General features: G+C 45.2%; 1 long non-coding RNA gene across 1 annotated transcript in view; it reads left to right on the top strand.

Moving 5' to 3' along the window:
* Positions 1-3,127: 3,127 nt before the first annotated feature.
* Positions 3,128-19,931, top strand: part of LOC311605146 — a 69,530-nt gene continuing 52,726 nt past the window's right edge. Inside the window, exon 1 of the long non-coding RNA XR_014781821.1 lies at positions 3,128-3,403. This is a non-coding gene — a long non-coding RNA (uncharacterized lncRNA). The remainder of the gene's footprint in view (positions 3,404-19,931) is intronic.

Raw genomic sequence — 19,931 nt, 5'->3', positions numbered from 1 at the left:
CAGATATGGCCATAGCCAATCCAACTGAGGTAACTCTTCACTCAAGGTTCCCTTAAATAAATGTAATAAAATTGTCATCAAATGACAATTATTATCTCATACTGATGTTATTATTATAGCAAACCCTTTTTCCTTCATTTTAAGACCTAAACTTTTACGTAAACAGTAAAGCTACTTAGTACTGGAGTGGGTGGACAGGCTGCAATATAAATAAATAAAATTTCAGGTAAACTCCTGGGGGGTGCAGATGTATAAGTCACACGGGCAGCGGGGTAGGAATAAAGCAGGTGCATTTCTGACCCGTGAGAAGTCACAAAGGATGGTGTCCTAATCCCACCCAGCCATCTTAGGGGCTGTCTCTGAAACAGGAATACTCTAGGACACAGAGCTCACTGCTTGACAGCACACCACTTGCTGGAGAATCGCCATGGTGACAGGTTCAGCCAGGACCCTCTGGTTCTCACCATGCGGGGACCCAGGGAGTGCTGGTGACCCCTGGCCCCTGGCCCACTTCCCACTCCCATGAGAGAGAGAGAGAGAGAGAAAGAGGGAGGGAGGGAGGGAGGGACGGGGGGGGGGGGAGAGAGAGAGAGAGAGAGAGAGAGAGAGAGAGTGTCACGCCAAGTGAGTCACCGTCCTGGTTGGGAGTGGTCCAAGGGTTCCTGCTCTTTGCCTGCTGGAGCTCTTTGCTGGAGATCACAGTCCTTCCACATTAGTGGTGGCTCACATTTATGACTTAGTGACATTTAGCGGGGCTTCTGTGGTGGGGAGTGAAAACCGGGAGCTCAGAAAATCAAAACCTGCGATGACACACAAGGTCTTGGTTACTGCAGATTTAAAAACAGCAGCGGACCTCACAGTGTGATTCCATGAAAACCACCCCGTGGGTCACCTCTCTGGGAGCTGGGTGGGAGGCAGAAGGGAAAATGGGTGAGCTGGCAGCCCTCAGAACTATGTCTCCAGTTCTTTCTACGATCTGAAGTCCATGTTGATGTCACATGTCTGGCCTACTACAGTTTGCAGGGACATTTGTACCACCCCTACCTGGGTCCCCGCCCCTCCCCTCCCCCTCCCCTCCCCTATCTATTAAGTATTTTTCTGGGTTAACGTACAAAGAAATAGGTTTTACTGTGACGTTTTCATACTTAGGTGCTCATACTTTTTTATTCTCCTCTTTCACCGTCCTCTCAGCCCCACACCACTTCCTGGTCCGCCCTTCCCTCAGACAGCCCGTCCTTCTGCCTTCTTGCACCCAATTCAATTACGGCATCTCTCCTCTGCAGCTGCTTCTACCTCCCTTCAGACCGAGCCCCCGTCCCTTTTTGTTTTAAAGATTTATTTTAAGTTATGTGTTTGTGTGTCTGTGTGGGTTTGCGCACAGTGTCTGCAGAGGCCAAAGGTGCTGATCCCCAGGAGGAGCTGGTGTTGCTGGCATCTGTAAGGAGCTGAGCTTGAACTGGGTCCTCTGCAGGAGCATCCTCTCTGCTGACTGCTCGGCCGTGTCTCCAGCCCCCAGACTTTCCTTTCTGCCTTCATGTCACACCTGCACATGTGTACACAGGTCTAAATCTAGGTCCCACATATGACAGAGAACATGCTACACTTTCCCGAAGCCTGGCTTAGGTCACGTAACAGGATGATTTCCAGTTCCGTCCATTTTCCTACAACAATTTTCATTCTTTGCCGTTGTAGCAAAGTTCCACTGTAGGGGCCAGGAAGGTGGCTCAGCAGGTGAAGGTGCTCAGCAAGCCAGAGGAGCCGAGTTCGGTCCCTGCAACCTACACGGGAGGAAAGAGCCAAGCTGTCGCCCACCCTCCACAGATACACCACAGTGCTTGCTCCCAGGCCCACCCACCTACATGTAAATAAATAAAAAAACAAACAAACAAATAATCCATTGTATAGCTGGGGGTGGTGGCTCACGCCTTTAATCCCAGCTCTCGGGAGGCAGAGGCAGGAGGATCTCTGTGAGTTCAAGGCCAACCTGGTCTACAAAGTGAGTACAGGACAGCCGTTTGCGTTGGTTCCCTAATCTGGCTATTGCAAATAAACAGTGCAGAAATAAGCGTGGATGTGCAGGTGCCTCTGTGCTGTGCTGACTTAGAATCTCTCCCAGATTTATCAGAGTGGTGTCCGTGTGCGTGTGTGAGCGCGTGTGCATGTGCGTGATCCGTGTTAGCTGCTTGGGACCCTCTACCCCTCACAGGCCACAGGACCCTTGGACCCCATGAAGGAAGCTCGCTGCAGGTGCCCGCACCAAAGCCTGGCTGCCCTGCAGACTGTCCCCGGGCACCCGAGGCTGCCTCTGTCTCCTGGGGGGCGGGGTGGGCACAAAGGTGTTTGGCCACAGACTTTAGGGAAAAACAGAAACAGGAGAAGCATGAGGGGCGGGGGGTCGGTGGGCATTGAGGGGGGATGGAAGGGTAGGGGCACACCGGCACGGAGCCCCAGGGCAGCAATGGCAGGCTTCTAAATGGCCACGCACTTTCCTTGGCTCCTCAGCACCTTTACCTGCTGAGCCGTCTTTCTGGCCCCTACAGTGGAATTTTGCTAGGCAAAGAGGAGTTCCCTTATGCCTTGTACGTAGAGCCGGAAGACAGGTTTGTGGCATTTAGGGAAGGCCAACAGCCAAAGAGAACACCTGTCACCGCCCCTTGTGGCTCTGCCTCGGGCAGTTCTGGCCCTCGTGCCAGCCTTTCCAGTTCAGAAAACGCAAGGGTAGACTCCACAGGGCAGGCCCAGCCAAGCTTTAGCTCAAAAACAAAAAACAAAAACCAAACAAACAACAAAAACAAACAAACAAACAAAAAAATTGGTTTCTGGAGCCAGCTCGGTACTAACGGTCCCCCTGAGTGACCTGAGTGACCTGGGAACATACTCCCTGTTCCAGGCGGCCTTCTCCAACAGCGTGGCACCGACATCACCTGAGAGGTGGTATAGGGAGTAAATGAAGTGCCTGAGAAGATTCTGGCAGACAGTGGATTTCGGGAAATCCAGTCCCTGTGAGTTACTCAGTGCTTAACTGTCAAGTATAAGCAGGGGTCTTTAAAAAAGTTTTTTTGCAAGGGTCTTTTTTAATAATTAAAAAATAAGAAACCAGGCAACAGATATTATATTATATGAGGTTTATTATATGAACATGGGGAGAGAAGGAAAGGGGGGAGGGATACTCCAGAGAGAGAGACAGAGGCAGAGAAATAAGAAAGAGAGAGGTAAGAGGTGAGAGGGAGAGAGGGAGGGGCGAAGGGAGTCTGTCCTTTTATATGCTATGCAGGGCCACGCCCAGTGGCAGGTAGGCAGAGTGGGCCCGAATCCCAACAGTCCTCCCTCTAGAAGCTTCCGTAGGCTACCTCTGCACAAGACAAAAGTTTGGATAAGTGCTCGATCTTAATACCCAGAGAAGGTAAGTGGTTTCGGGTCAAGGCTAATGGGAGCTTGACCAGTGTAGACCACGAGGCGCAGCTCGCCCCCCAGCAGCCGCCTGCGTGGGTGGGTGGGTGGGTGGGTGGGGGGAGCCTGGGCCGCGCCTGCGCCCTCGGCACAAAGCTGTGGGCCCTTGCCTCACGGGTACAACGTGAGCTGCGGCCCCTTTAAGAGAGCGAAACTCGAACTTTCTACCGCGGCTTCTCGGCAGCGCGCTTACGTAACCCTTCGGGGGCGCGCTCGACGTCATCGCGTCTCCGAGAGGGGGCGTGGCCAGTGACTCACTTAGTCGGGCCTCCGCCCCGCCCCGCCCGGCCGCGCGCACGTGAGCGCGCAGCTCGTCGTTTCTAATTTTAGCTCTGAGGTGTCATTCTGGGTCGTGTGAGGTGAGGCGGCGGGGTCGCTACAGGCCCGGGTGGGGACCCCACGGGACAGGGTCACGTGAGGTGAGGGGGCCATGCTCATGTGGGGGTCCCTCGGGACTGCGTGGCGGGAGTCACGTGAGAGGAGGCCGGGGTCGTGATGGGTTTGGGTAGGAGTTCCCTCGCGACGAGGATGGGGTCGCGTGAGGAGAGGCGGCAAGCCCGGCCGTGGGTCCTCTTGGAGAGCGGGTCTCCGGGGCCCCGTGAAGTGACTGCACGGGGTCTCCACAGCTCGGGCGCGGGTCCCCTCCGGATCAGGGTCGCCAGGTTCCCCGAGGCGAGGCGGTTCACCGGTGGGGTCCGGAGCCCCGGGTACTTGAGGCGCGAGCCCGTGGGCAGCCAGCTCTGCACGGCAGGTCGCGAGTCGTGCCAGTCAGAGCTGTGGGCCACGCCTTTTTCAACGGAGGCAAGTTCTAGAAAGCTCTCTGGTAGGTGAAACTGACCAGAATCCAAGTTTAGGTAGTGTTGAGTCATAAGGAAAAATTTGTGAAGACCTCAGTGAGTGAGAGGAACGTGGTTTTGAGGCTGACCCTGAGAACAGCTGAGGAGACCCTAGCCCAGCTTCCATCTTGCCAAGGGCTGCGGGTCTCAGCATCTTCCCTGCAAGTCTGTGAGGAGAGCGGGAGGACACGCCTGGGCCTCTGTCATCCAGAGTGTTCAGGTCAGGGATGTGTGGTGAGACTGAGGGAAGACGTAACACCTACCTACCTTATGTTAGCTCCATTTTGAAGACAGCGTGCACGGGCCCCCACCCCCTCTCCTGTCTTACTTGAGGATGACCAGAGTGGGCTGGTGTTGGTGATTTGCCATAGTGCGTGGGGCCAAGGCCTGAGGTACCACGGTGACCTTCCAGGAACCGGATAAACGTTTAGTGTTGAAGAAGTGAATGCCAGGCACCTTGTTACATTGACACCAGGCCCTGCGTTGGAGAGAAGGTCCAGGGGGAAAAAACTGCCCTGTCGGCGGAAAGTGACTGCACTTTTGACGTGCACAGTTGTTTGCCATGTCACAGTGACCTGCTTTCCGTTAGTGAGGGATCCTCGGATTTCACATGATTGTCTCTGAGTAAGCTATAAATGGCAGCCTTTGGCCTTTTTGGTATTGGGGAACTTAAGTGTTAAAGATAAAGAGGGAATGGTAGACTGCAATATGGAGTATTTTCTAATGGCTGAGTGTTTCTTTTTTCTAAGCACCTCCCCCCCTTTTAAAAACGGAAGGTTTGTCTTGGAGATTATGACAAGAATGAGAGAATCTGGTGTATTTTTTTTTTCATTTGCTTTCCAAAAATAAACACAACCTTTGTGAGTTGGAACATGTTCAGATGCAAGCATGGATATCCAAAAGCATTTTAGAGCATTATTCCCTGTAATTACCCACCTTTAACCAGTTGAAAAGACCTGAAGATTAAAATCCAATATTGGTATTTTTTTGGTGTATCTGTATAGCAACAGTTGTCTCTTGACCAGTGGTTCTCAACCTTCCTAATGCTGTGACCCTTTAATACATTTCATATTGTAACCCCCAACCATTAAGTTTTTGTTGCTACTTCATAACTTTTCTGCTGTTATGATTCATTATGTAAATATCTGATACAAAGATCTGACATGCAACCCCTGTGAAACTTCATTCAACTCCCAAAGGGGTCCCGGCCCTCCAGTTGAGAACCACTGCTCTTGACCTATTTTCTTGTGTATGCTATTGAAGATTAAACCAAGGTCCTCAGTGTATTCTACACCAAATTGTGCCTTGAATTTCCTTTTTATTGCTTAATTTATTTCAGTTTTATTTTTGAGGTAATCTTTAAGTTATACAGGCTAGCCTTGAAATTGTGATCTTCCTGCTTTAGCCTTCACAATGATTATAATGTTGTGCCTCCTGGCCCAGCTTTCGCTTTGCCTGCACACAGGAACAGGTTGTGTGCTTTGGTTGTGTGTGGGGGTCAGAGGTCAACTTGATGTAAAGAGTCTTTCCCTGCTGTACCATCTTGCTGTCCTCCTTTATCCTCCTACATCATCTTCCTGATTCCATGCCTACCTGGTCTGGCGTTCTTGGGCCTCATTTTTTATTTCTAATATAAAATGTCTATTTTTGGAAGGTTTGGTAGGGGATTTTAATTATTATTATTTGTTTTTTCTAGACAGAGTTTCTGTGTGTAGCCTTGGCTGTCCTGGACTCACTTTGTAGATCAGGCTGGCCTTGAACTCAAGAGATCTGCCTGAGCCTCTGCTTCTCGGAGTGCTGAGATTATAGGCGTGAGCCACTGTACCAAGTAATTATTATTTTTTGAGATAGGAACCTACTGTTATGTAGCCCTAGGAGTCCTGGAACTCACCAAGTGGACCAGGCTGGCCTCAAAACTCAGACCTGCCTGTACCTCACAAGTGCTGGGATTAAATGCATGTGATCAATCATTAAAAGAATGTGTAGTGGTGCACTACTTTACTCCCAGCACGAGGGAGGCAGAGGCAGGTCTCGTGAGTTCCAGGCCAGCCAGAGCTATATAGTAAAGAAATAGCCTTACAATAAATAAATAAGCAAGTAAATAAATGAATGAATTCATGCTCAGCCCTATTTAGGAAGTTTTAATTTCATGATAAGCTATGAATGATGATGAATCATATTCTCAAACTGAGCTGATTCCCCTTTGTGTCTGTCTGTCTGTCTGTTGAATGTATAAGAACCTTAACATGCCATTCTCTTAAGCAGATGTTTGTTGGGTTTTTGTTGTTGTCAACCAAAGTTTTATAATGTTCTCAGGTTCCAGTAGAGAGCAAAAGCTCCAGGATTAAATTTAGGTTGACTCTGGTTAGAGTGGTGAAAAAAATTGCCAGCGTAAGCATCCATGTTTGCTCATTGCTGGGCCTGGTGGTGCAGGCCTACAATCCTAGGTACTCAGGAGGTTAAGGCAGGAGAGGGGTAAAAAAACCATCAAGGCCAGGTTAGGCAAATCTATGAGACCTTGTCTCAAAATAAAATTTAAAGGGGGAAATATGGCTTAGTGTGTGTGAGGACCTAGGTGTACATTAGATGAAAAAAGTAGAACCTTGTTCATCTCTCCAGAGCATAACTGCAATTTGTTTATTAGTAGTTGGGTTCTTGTCACAGAAAATTGGCCATTTGCTGTTTTTAGATTATTATTTTTATGGAGGGCTGGGGGATAGGATGGGGGTAACTGTGGTGCTGAAGGGACAACATGGACCTGGTTCTCTCAGGCCTGGCAGGTAGTGGTGAGCCACCTAGCTGGTGTGCCAAACTCTTGCCCACATTTGTCTGTTTCTGTAGTTTAAGCCATAAGCCTTTTCTGACCTCCTTTGCTGTGAAATAATAGTGACCGCCACACTATGTCTTTTTCTTCCCTGGGGCCTTTTTTTGTTTTTGTTTTTTTAAAATGTAGCCCAAGCTGGTCTCCAACTTAGGCCTCACTATGTATAGTGGATAGTCTGTAACTTGCTGTGTAGGCCAGGCTGGCCTCAACTTACAGAGACTTGCCTGTCAGCCTCCCAAGTGCTGGGATTAAAGGCATGTGCCACCACTCTTGGAAAAATAGATTAACAACAAAAATTTTTTTGTTTGTTTTTAGAGACAGGGTTTCTCTATGAAATAGCGCTGGCTGTCCTGGACTCCCTTTGTAGACCAAGGAGACCTCGAACTCACAGAGACCCGACTGCCTCTGCCTCCCGAGTGCTGGGATCAAAGGCATGTGCCACTATGCTTGGCTGTTGTTACAAACTTATTTTCACATTTCTCAATACAAATGAAAACTGTACATTTTAAAGCCCCACTTCTTCCCTCCAAAACTATTCCTTCTACTAGGAAGGGGGAAATCTTCCACATTGTGTAGTTAGAAAACACTCAGGCTTAGCATCATGATCTCATGGGGAAACAGAACAGGAAACACACAACTGATACAGAGCCCTTCTGCTCCTGTCTGCCTGGCCGAGTTGTGCATCATAGGGCAAGCAGGAGGTCTCAATGGGAGGCAAGGCATCATGGGAGGACCTCCCATGTGGGGTGCAGGCATCATGCACGGTCCGTGTGTTTCCTACCACTGTAGTGTGTCTTTCTCACAAATGGAGAATCATAGGTAAAATACATATTATAGTAGTCACAATAACATTTAGATATGATGCTCCACACGCCATTGGCTTCCAGGTCAGATTATTATTTTTTAAAAATAATAAACAGATGAGCATGTATGGCGTGTCACCATTAATGTTAAAAAAAATTCTTGAGTATGCCTAGGAAACTTTGGAAACTACGAGAAGTATTAGTGATAGTTTCATGTTATTTGGGACAAGGAGTTAAAATATTCTCACTTAAAACTAGCCAATCAAACAAACAGGGTAAATCCTCTTCAGCAGGACATGAGGAGGCTTGGAAGACTTAAGAAAAATCAGTATCTTTAGTACTACTTATTTTCTTCATACGTGAGAAAAGTATTAAAGTATAGAAAAAGACATAGTCCAAATCCAAACAAACAATGTTTTTTATAGGAACAAGAAGGGAGAGTCTGAATTGTTTCAAAGCTCTTGGAGTGAAGCCAAGAATCACATGTGCAATATTTTTAATTTAAAATAAATTTTAATTTAATTTAACTTAAAATAAAATTTTAAAAAAATTTAATGATCCAGATCCTAAGATGCTTTCATGTGTGCCTTGGCGTATATGTTTTCATCTGAGAATGCCCTCAAACACAGGGAAGCTGAACTTGCATGTAGTACTTGTACTCTATAAACATGTGGCTCCTGATGCTGAGTCACTGTTCCAGTGGCTGACTGATCTAGATGTCAGGATGGCGTTTTATCACATCTCACTAGGAAGTTGTGGGAGTTGTGCTGTGACCAACACTAAAGCTAGACATACTGGGTATTGACAGGGCTGAGTGGAAGAAGTCCTTAGAGGACAGCCTGTCGCTCTCAGATACTGTAAATGCAATAGATTCTTGTACAAAGAGTTACAAAATTTTCCTGCTGTTCTGTGCCCAGAGTGTCTGTATCTGCATGATATTCTCAGTAGTTGCATGTGAAAATGGAGGTATGTAATGCAATATTAAGTAGGTCATACTACTTTTTATTTTGTATGTATAGGCAAAACCACAAAGTGCTCAGAGTGATTTTGAGTCTATGTGTCAAGATGAACATTGAGTGTTAGAACTGGGAAACAGTATTATTTTTGTTAAAATGTAATGCTTCAGCTTTTAATAAAAACTTTATTTCAAAACTTTATATTGGTTATACATGTTATTTTTTCAACTTATTTTGACTATGAGAAAACTACTTAAAATACAGTTACATTTCATTTTTAATTGAGATTGTAGGACATAAATTATGTGAAAACCTTGGTAATGTGGTGACTTCATTTGAAGTCAGTCATGGGGCATTTATTATTATACATGTGTGTATCATCTACATTGTCTCTCCAGCATAATACCCAGATGTGGCCAGAGATAAGGAGGTTATGCTGTCTTACTGCACATGGGAAAACCATCTTTCACCTGTTTCTCAGCCTGAGTGTTGTATGAGTGCTTGCCAAGGAAGTGGTACAGCACATGCTTTAGGTTTGTTAGCTTGTGTAACTTACATGCATGGACAGAGTATGATCATCCGTTCCCATAACTCCACAAATTATGAAGTAGACCTACTACAAAGAATGGGTTTATGTTATACTTTGCAGCTAAAAGTAGTTTCCATCAAACCCGTGAGGAATTCAAGAGGTTTAGCGGGCACCTATCCTTCCATTCCCTGTATTAGTAAGGAGACAGAAGACTGATAGCTTGCTGGTGGTCATGTGGCTAGTTACTACTAACACCAGGTCTCTGCCTAGTTGCTCAGTGCAGTATTCCTCTGTGCTATGTTCTGATGGCCAGATCATTGAACCATACAGAATGTGGGTCCTGATAACAGGATTCAAACGCACAGCACTTGGTAGGCAGAGGCAGGAGGATCTGTAACAACAAAAATCAAAAGCATATTAAGTAAAATAATGGCCTAATAAAATCTGTTTCTATATTTCTTTTTTAAAAAATCTTGAGTGTTTCTACTTAGAAGCTTCATTCTGTGTTCTCAAGCATTACAGTCTGTGAAAGATAATCAGTGGAGAACAACTCTGCAAGATAACATCTTAATCGTCTGTCATTAACCTTTGTTATTTTTTAAAATTCCTTTTGGTTTTTCAAGACAAGGTTTCTCTGTGCAGCCTTGGCTGTCCTGGACTCACTTTGTAGACCAGGCTGACCTCAAACTCACAGAGATCCCCCTGCCTCTCCCTCTGAGTGCTGGGATTGCAGGCATGTGCCACCATACCTTTCTTTATAACAGTTGTAGGCACATTATAAACCTTTTCAATAAAAAGTACAAAATACATTATAGTTTATGTTGGAAAACAACTTTTTTTTTTTGAGCAGGTCTTCCTAGGTAGTCCAGGCTGGCCTCTTTAACTAGTGATCCTTTTGCCTAACAGTCTAGAGTGTTGGAATTATAAGCCAGCTCAGAAAATTCCTTTTGAAATCTAGAAGAAAACACTTCAGCTATTTATGTTTGGAAATTTGGGACAACTAGGTAGCATTTAGTGACAGATGGGAACAGAAAACTCCTAGCCAGATACAGTGTCTCTTACGTGCATTTTCTGCACTTTGGTGGTAAAGGCAGAGGGATCGGAGTTCAAGGTCATCCTCAGCTACATATCCAGTTTGAGAGTAGACTGGGCTACATGAAGGAAGTGTGTGTGTGTGTGTGTGTGTGTGTGTGTGTGTGTGTGTGTGTGTGTGTGTACGTGTACACATGTGTGTTAATAGGGGTGGGGAGAGACTGCAATGGCTCTGAGTAAAAGTGCTTGCCATATAAGCATGATGACTGATCAGTTCAATTCTCAGAATCTACTGTGGCAAGAGAACCATTTCCTAAAACTTGCCTTTCAACTTTCATGTGCATCCACACACATGGACTATATATGGAACCAAAATAAGAAAACATGCCAATAGGCTGGAGAGATGGCTCAGCTGTTAAAGGCTAGGCTCACAACCAAAAAATACAAGAAAACATACGAAAGCTGGAACCTAAGTCAGAGCCAGCAAGAGGAAGGAAGCAGAGCAGAGCCAAAGAGTGACAACCACAGAAAACCCGAATCAGGAAATGACAGTAAAATGACAGAAGATGGAGACATTAAAATTTCTTTATATAATGAACCAGAGGAACAGATAGGAAAACATTGCCTTACTAAGTAGGAAAAGGCAGAAAAGCACATTTACTAGCCCAGTGAACTTAGATTGAGAGGGAATCACGCTGCTCGGTCTGTGTCCCAGGGACCTCCCAGCTTGGCATTTATTACTATGAGGAATTACCTTACAAAACCCTAATTTTGTGAAATGTAAATTGAAAGTAATTTTGTTGGGTTGGGGGGAGGGTGACTCAGTAGATAAAGGGATTGCTATGCAAGCATGAGGACCTGAGTTCAGGACCCCCAAAATCCATGTGATTGCTGGGTGTGGCAGTGGGTACTTGTAGCTACAGTGTTGAGACAAAGCTCTCAGGCGCTTGCTGGCCACACACACACACACACACACACACACACACACATACCCTGTAATTTTGCCTCTGTAAAAGGTTGTTATAAAGGACACTGTTCATAAAGCAGAATGAAAATAACCTAGTGATGTACATCTGTGATCCCACCACTTGGGAGGTGGGAGCAGGAAGATCAGGAGTTCAAGGTCATTCTCAACTACATAGGAAGTTGGAGACCAGCTTAGGCTACATTAAAAAAGGGAGGGTGAGAAAAAGACATAGTATGGTAGTCATAGTTATTTACTTATCTTTTTAAGACACAAGTAACTACCCTCCACTTGTTTCTAGTCTTTTTCATTGATACCTTGAATAAGGGACTGAGTTATATCAGATTCTTATTTGTAATCTGTATCATGAAGCATTACTAAACATTGACTTAATTATAGAAATTAAGAGCTGGAGATGGGCCTCAGTTGGTAGAGTGCTTGTCTAGCAAGTGTGAAGTCCAGGGTTAAATTCCTAGCACCAGGACCACATAAGCTAGGCATGAGGGTGCACAGCTGTGGTCCCAGCACTTGCAAGGTAGAGGTAGGAGGATCAGTGATTCAAGCCAGTCTTTAGCTCCACTGCAAAAGCAAGGGGATGTCTGGGTTTGAGACCAGCCTGGTCTACATAGCTCCAGGACAGCCAGTGCTACACAGAGGAACCCCATTTAAAGAAAACAACAACAGAAAACAAAACAGAAAAAAAAAACTACATTTGCCCTTTGGTATCATTTTTTTTTTTAAGGAAACACCATTATGCTTGTAAAACATTTAGTACTTAAAAATATTCCTACAAGTTATTCACAAGTTGATATTTGAAAAAATTATATTGCCGAGCGTAGTGGTACAGGCAGATCACTGTGAATTTGAGACCAGCGTGGTCTCTAAAGTGAGTCCAGGATAGTCAAGTCTACACAGAGAGAAAAAAAAAAAAAAAGGAAAAATGTGTATTATGAAACGCTGTATTCTTTATTGTTGGAGGGTATTCCCCGACTCCAGTTTTGTTTTGAGATCAGGTCTCATTCTGTAGCCTAGACTATCTTCCAGTTCTCTACCCTCATGCCCCCACCTTGCGTGTGCAGAGATTACAGGCAGTGATGTCACACCTGGCTTGTGTGGTTTACTTGCTCTAGTCTTCTGATAGCGATATTAGGAGTAATCATTAGTTTTTAGGTAGGGGGTGGGTGGTGGTGGTGATGTGTGTGTATTCCAGAGTATGGTTCTCAGCTCAGTAAAACTGTAAAAAGTTACATGGATCAGCCTTGAAATGCCACCCTTGAACTGTGCCCAAGTAAAGACATGTCAGAAAGGAAAAGTGCTGGGCTGGAGAGTGAGCTGATGACTATGAGTGCTACGCCATGCAAGCATGAGGAACTGAATCTATGCAAAAACGGGGTGGACGTGGCTAGGCTATGTCCGTAACAACCTCACTGTTGGGGGTGCAGATACAGGATCGCTAGAGCATCTGACCCCAGCCCAGCTCCAGGGTCAGTAAGAGGTCCTGTTTCTTTCCTTTTCTTTGGTTTTTCAAGACAGGGTTTCTCTGTGTAGCCTTGACTGTCCTGGACTCACTTTGTAGACATCCAATGTGCTTCTGTGGCTCTACATGTGGGCAACGGTACTGGCACACACATGAGCACACACTACACACATGCACACACACCCTTATTGATGAAAATTTGATACATGTATGTAATACATTTTGCCAGTATTTCCCTCATTACCCTCTCTCGTCTCCTCCTCCTCCTACCCAACCTCCTTCTCCCTCTTCCCAACTAGTTCCTACTAAAAGCAAGAACATGCTGACACTAAAACCCTGCTAGGAAGCACTAAAGTATCAGAATAAAGTCATCCACAAGAAGTGACAAACATACCTCTAAACAGTCCCACATGTGTGCACTAAATTTTTCATATTGTCAGAGATCAGTGAGCATGGACTGACTGAACCCTGTGAACTGAATCTTTGGGACAGCCCTGAACTCCTGAAGAGTCCAAGGTGGAGGTATGTAGGGTACAGAGATGAGCAGGTGGCCTATTGGCCCCAGTTCCCTCTGTGCCGAGAGCTTTGCTTGCCTGAGCAGAGGCAGTGCTGGTGATCTTTGTGGGAAGGAGCTTGCCATGAAAGCCAGCTCAACACCAAAGACTTCACTGGTGATTGTTCCAAAACCACAATCACTGTGAGAACTTGGAACACCAGTGTGACAGACCAGCCAGGCTTCGGCAGGTCTTTGTAACAGGGCCTGACCACAGAGGAATTCGATGCCCTTTCACACAGAAAAGCTTCAGAGGTTTTGTCACAAGCTTCTGTGTTATGACAAAGCACTGCTTTGACCAATTTGCTGAGTCTGGCTGAGACCACAACCACCAACTAGTTCTGGAAACCAAAAATAGTCCACAGTCTAAAGACACATAGAGAGTGACCATCCTGAGTCACCCAAACTCACTTGATACATACGTTATTTTGGGGTAACTTTAGAGGGACTGAAAGTGCTTCGCTGGCTGGCTCTTCCCTCCAAACAAGAGTACAAAGTCGGGAGCTAAGTCATGTGGCTTTGTTTGGCTTACCACAGATTGCAACTGGCGTGATGATGCAATTCCTTAGCCTTGGAAAGCACCAATTGGTTGGCATGGTAATAGTCATCTGAACTGCCAGAAAGATCATGACTTCACAACTTTTCCTAAGAAAACTTAGCTCCCTAAAAAGCAATTTTAACATTTAAATAGGTTCTAGTAAGTGAGAATTTTCTATGGGATAGAATGAAAAAGGAGCATATTTGCCTCATTTAAGCTTTATATCTATTTAAGATAATTGAGTTAATTTTGTAAGTGTGTATAATTTTCTTTTACAGTTTTATTTATTTTGACAGTTTAACGCCTGTATACAGTGCTTGTGATAATATCCCCGCATTACTTTCTCTTATCTCTTCTTCTTCTCCCCTTCTTTCCAACTAGCATGAGTGAGAAGTGTTTACTAGCACATTGGAAACCCACCAGTAGCTGTACTGCTGAAGAAATTGCCTCCTTCTCCCTCAGCAACCATTAACTGTCATTAGTTCCTCAGGGTTCAGAGGAGGGTGGGGCCTTGTAAGCCCCTCTCCTATCCATGATGCAGTGTTGATAGGCCCAATGCTGATGCAAGTAACCGTAGCTACTCTTGAGTTAATGACCGAAAGAAAGCTTCCATCCTATTCTTCCCTTTCTCTGGTTTTTACATTCTTTCAGAACCTCTTTTATGTGATGCTCTCTGAGCTTTGGAGATGGTGATATTGATTTGTCCTTTAGGGTAAGGCAGTTATTCTCAGTACTTTAACTGGTTATAAATCTCTGTTGTAACTGCTGCCTAATACAAAAAGATGTTTGACCAAAGCTGAGAGCAACACTAATCTATAGGCATAAACATAAATACGTAGAAGATAGTTTGATGGGCCCAATGTATCAAAAAAAAAAAAAAAGTATAGGATAGTATCTTCCCAGCTGGGCGGTGGTGGCTCACGCCTTTAATCCCAGCACTTGGGAGGCAGAGGCAGGCGGATCGCTGTGAGTTCGAGGCCAGCCTGGTCTACAAATTGAGTCCAGGATAGTCAAGGCTACACAGAGAAACCCTTTCTTGAAAAAACAGAACAGAACAAAACAAAACAAAAGAATATTATCTTCCCCACTAGGACCTAACTCTCTACCCACAAACTTTTGACAAGGTTTACAGTGCCAGGCATAAATTCCCTACTGTGGAACAAGCTTGAAATCCAATCAGGAAACAGTTGGTTGTCTCTGTTAACAGTCATGCTACTGTTGTATTAGTGAGCAAAGCATGCCTATCATGTTAGTAGTGTCAACTGTTAACACAGGGCTTATGTTAAGATAATTTTTATACAACTATGCTTGTTTCTCTGTTTTTCTCTAAACAAGGCTATCACACAAACAACTGAGACTCTATTATATTTGTTTGATAATAAGCTTCACAACACAATAACTGAGCAATTATTATTCTATTCTTAACCCTCTAAGCTAATTTGGCTTCTTCCCAGCGTACATTCCAGAGGTACTTGCACTTTGTAACTTTCCTTGCTGAGCTCTCTCTCTCCTTGTTCTTCCTGGACATCTGCCAGTGGCTGAATCCCCTACTTCCTCTTTTAACCACTCCTTTGGCTGGCAGGAAATCCATCCCTACTCTCTCCCCTGCACAGTGATGGGCTGCTTTATTGGTCTATCAGGGGACAATAGGAGACAATTGTTTACACAACATTGACACAGGAGATTCTTAGAATAAGGACGGCAACCAGATTATGGCGGGGTGTGTGGGGGGGGAGGGGGCTACAGAAAGCAGGGAGAAAGCTTATAGGTTAGTTCCATATTGACCTTTCTATCCTGCAACCAAGGAGTGTGGGATCTTGGCCAACAGAGTCCTACCTACCATCTAGTTCATGAGAGCAGTGATAGTCACCTGTATTGTTTGAAGAGCCTCAGCAGCCTCACTGACTAACTCATAGGGAGGGGCTACCCCTTTCACAAGGATTTTAATTTAATAGCCTATGGTTTCTGGGACCTACACCAAAGTTTAATTCAAACCTTTCTAATTAAAATTTTCATTAGCCTACAAAGTATTGGTTTCCTTTTGGCTTTTTAGTAAGTAAGTTTTGCTTGATGCTTCCTCACCCTTTTTCTCTCCTCATCCCCTAATTATTGTATGACAAGACTTCCTGGGGAGATGCAACCCTTAAATAGGGACCCTCACAACAGATCAAGTCCAACTTAGGCAACCAGTGAGTTTTATTTGGGTTACCTACATGGGAGAGGGGTTACTTACAGGAGCAGAAATGACTCAAAGACAGTTGCATCACTAAGGTGGCAGCTCACAAAAGCTGGTAATCTGGAGCGCACTGCGGGCAGCTCAGCAGGTGGTAGTGTCCTTTCCATGTGTTAGTCTAGATCTCTTCCAAGCAGCTCAGCTGGTTTCTGCTTGTCTATGCAGCTCGTCTGCTCTCATAGTCTTCTTTGTAGCTTGGCTGTCTGAGAGTGATTCTCAGCTGTGTTTATTGCTGATTCTGACAGGGAGGGGCCTAGTGAATCTGGTCAGTTTCAGGGACTTCCTGAAGCTATCTTGATTTGTTTACCTTCCTGTTCAGTGAGCTTCCCTATGGGATAGAATATTTCAATCTTGGAGGAAACTGTTAAACATCCATCTCTGCTTAACCCTCCTCCCAATGTTTCCTCCTTTATTTATGCTGATTGTGAATCTTATAAATGTATTCCAATTTATCATGTGTATTATCATCTATAATCCTCATCAATAAGAGTATATTTATGAGTCTATCCTCACCTATAGATGCTATTTTCAGAAGCATACTACCCAGTTTCTTCACTTCCTACCACTCCAGCCTCTCGCCTTGTTCTTGTCCCACTCACTACCACTTGGCCCTCCCTGTTCTTGCAAAGTGCAGGGTCATTCTCACCTTGTAGTCTTTGCATTTGCTGTTTGCTCAGCCTGAATGGTCTCTTTACCATCTCTATACCAGTGACTTCTTTTTGTCACTTAGGTCTCTGCTCAAATATTCCTCAGAAAAACTTTTTATAATCGTTTGTCTGAGATAGTCTATCAGCTCCTCTCTAATGTATCGCCTCATTTTCCCATCTTTAAAGCAGGCCTGAGTACCTGCTGACTCACCAGTTAGTCTACTCAGTTTGTTGTCTACAATGAAAGCTCAGTGACAACAGCAACCTTTTCCTGTGCTTCTTGCAGCCCAGATGTGGTGTAGCTACGATTGGCATGTAATAGCAGTAAGTGCTGTTGTTTCAGCGTTTGTCACCTTTTCCCACAGAATTCATGTCTAAATGGCACAAAGGCTAATATATGTTCACTAGTTCTTTTGGTAACAATAAATGTTGGCTAAATGACTCATGATTTAAGTCATCTGGCTTTTCACTCTGTAATTGATCCTGTCACTGAATAGCTGCCAAATGCCCACTTCACTTAAGTTTTGTAGTTCACCTTGAGAGCAAAACCCAATAAGAGTATAAATAAAATTTTAATATAAAAAAGAAAGATTAGATGTTATGAAGAATAAACAACCAAAAAAGTGCCTGTTTTAAGCTAGTTGCTTCACATGGTAATTACTAATAGGAAAAGTCCCATTCTCCATTATTTAAAATATTAACTGGGGAATTTGAGTCAGTGCAATAAGAAAGCCACAGAATGATTCAGCAAACCAGCCTGACAGCAGATGGCTGTAATCTCTGCGCTTGGAAGCCTGGGCTATGTAGTGAGTTCCAGGGCAGCAGAGTGTCATGTGACTACTTTAAAGCAGAGAAGAAATTATCCTGATTACCCATCAGGAAACTACTTCTCTCATTCATATATTAATGTGTACATGTACACACACACACACACACACACACACACACACAGGCTGCCCTGAAACTCACTATGTAGATTAGGCTGGACTTGAGCTCACAGAGACTCCCCTGCCTCTGCCTTCTGAGTGCTGAGAGTGAAGATGCGTGCCACTACGTCTGGCCTCTGCTAACATCTGTATTCCTTCATTTATAGTTCTATCTTAAAACTTTGAAGAAAACAAAGGGAAAAGAAGAAAACCCCATCCTGTACTTAAAGACTGAAAGGAGAAGGATGGGCTCAGGACCCCCAAGACCAAGTTCTCAGCACAAGGAGATGTGTTTGCCCCAGAGGGACAGAGGGCAGGAATGAGAAACAAAGGCAGGAGACGGAGGGTGAGGGAGAAGGGAAGGGCACAAGGGAGAGGAGGAGGAGTCTTTGTTCTGGAGTGGGGTAAGGACTGCCTCTGGTTAGAGAGGAGGCTGGCGTGGCACGTAGAAAATGGCGGATTATAAAGGGAAAGGGGAAGCCATGTTACAGTGGGTCTTTATATTAATCGGGCATGTAAATTAGGTGAGGCAAGGGGGCTTTTGACTGATGGGCTTCAGTGCTTTGATAGCTGGGTCTTGGCAGTCAGCTTCAGGAGGAGGAAGTGACCAAATACGGCAGTGGACCTCAGGAGCTTTAGGAATGCAATGTAATGGCTTTAGCAAGGCAGGGGATCAGGGCAAGGCCTGCCAAGCTCCAGCTGTCCAGAGTCCCTTCAAAGACTTCGCCTTTTTTTTTTTTTTAAGAAAAAATGTGAGTGCATGAAAAACGTGTAGACCACTATTCCTGGCAGTGTTCACTTACTGTATACATGCTGACCGTCTGTGATGACCACTCCTTGGGTGTGTTGTGTTGTAGACTTCCTGGGAACTAGGACACTGAACTCCTCCAGAGGAACCCCAAGTATAACAGCAGAGCGTTGTCTCCCATATGCGGCCACTTACATTCTGACCGGGTCTTTTAAACTACTAGGCGGGTAGACTAAAGATGATTGGAATGTAGAGGAAAGGGAAGGAAAGGTTTGGGGAGAGCTGTGGTGGAATTGAGGTACACAGGAGGACACTGGCCGTCCGGGTCTGTTACCTACTTTTCTTCGCTCTGGGTGCCCTTCCACAGGATGTGGAGTAGTGGTGGAAACGAGCATACATAGAATTGCAGGCCTAAACTTAATAGTAATAGCTTCATTTGTTTGGAGGAGAAAGCTCAAGAAAGGATAGCGTAAGGCTATGTGTGTCATCGTTACTGCTCATGGCTCTGATCCAGGTCTGCATGACAGAGAGCAAACAACAGGCGAAGAAGAAGAAAAATGTGTGGGTGAGGGGCTGGACAAATGGCTCCATGGGTAAAGTGCTCGTACACGACGGAAAAGAGACACGCACTTCTCGCCTCTGTTCCTGTCCCCTCCCTTCCTCTCTCCTGATCTTCCTTCCACCGAATGGGACCCAGAGATCAGCCCAGGTAGTCAGACTTGGCTGTAAGAGCGTTTGCCCCCCTGAGCTGTCTTGTCAGCCCTTACTCTTCTACCCTTTCTTTATCCCCATGCCCCTTCTTTTGGGTCCATTTGTCTTTGAGGGTCTTAGGTTACTGTGTGACCCACACTGGCCTTGAACTCCTGCCTCAGCCCCCCAAGTGCTGAGGTTACAGTTGTGAATCACACATTTAACTTAATGGGTGGATTATCTATGTAAATGGAGAATATGCAGGTAGAACTCTGCAGACAAGTTGGACAAAGGATGAGAGTCAGGGAGGCGCTGCATGGCCGTGTTAACTGAAGTAGGAGTATTTGAGACGCCCAGAAGGAGCTGTGGGGATGAAAGGAGCTGGGCTGCGGGCACGGTGACCCAACAGAGGGCCATGGAGCAAGTTAGAGTTGGAAGGTTAACTGTATTCGAATCACTGCAAGCCAAGGTGAGATTCTGAGGAATGAAGTCAATAGCTGAACCAGTATCATCAGCAAGAGTACACCAGGCAATTAACATAAGCAGGCAGAAAAGAGAGGAGTGTAGGCCTGTTTCCATAGACACACACCATTAAGTAAATGGCTAGAGTAGTCACACCACACATAGTGTCAGATCTGTCGTGTAACTTCCATAGTATAGTCTGTACTCAATAGCTACTCAGCAGATGCTAGCAGGGACTGGAAAGATGACTCGGTACTAAAGGT

Source organism: Acomys minous (genome assembly GCF_964271855.1).
Source record: "Acomys minous genome assembly, chromosome: 1".
Taxonomy (NCBI): domain Eukaryota; kingdom Metazoa; phylum Chordata; class Mammalia; order Rodentia; family Muridae; genus Acomys; species Acomys minous.
The sequence above is the reverse complement of the archived record's forward strand: the minus strand, read 5'-3'. Positions and strand labels throughout refer to the sequence as shown.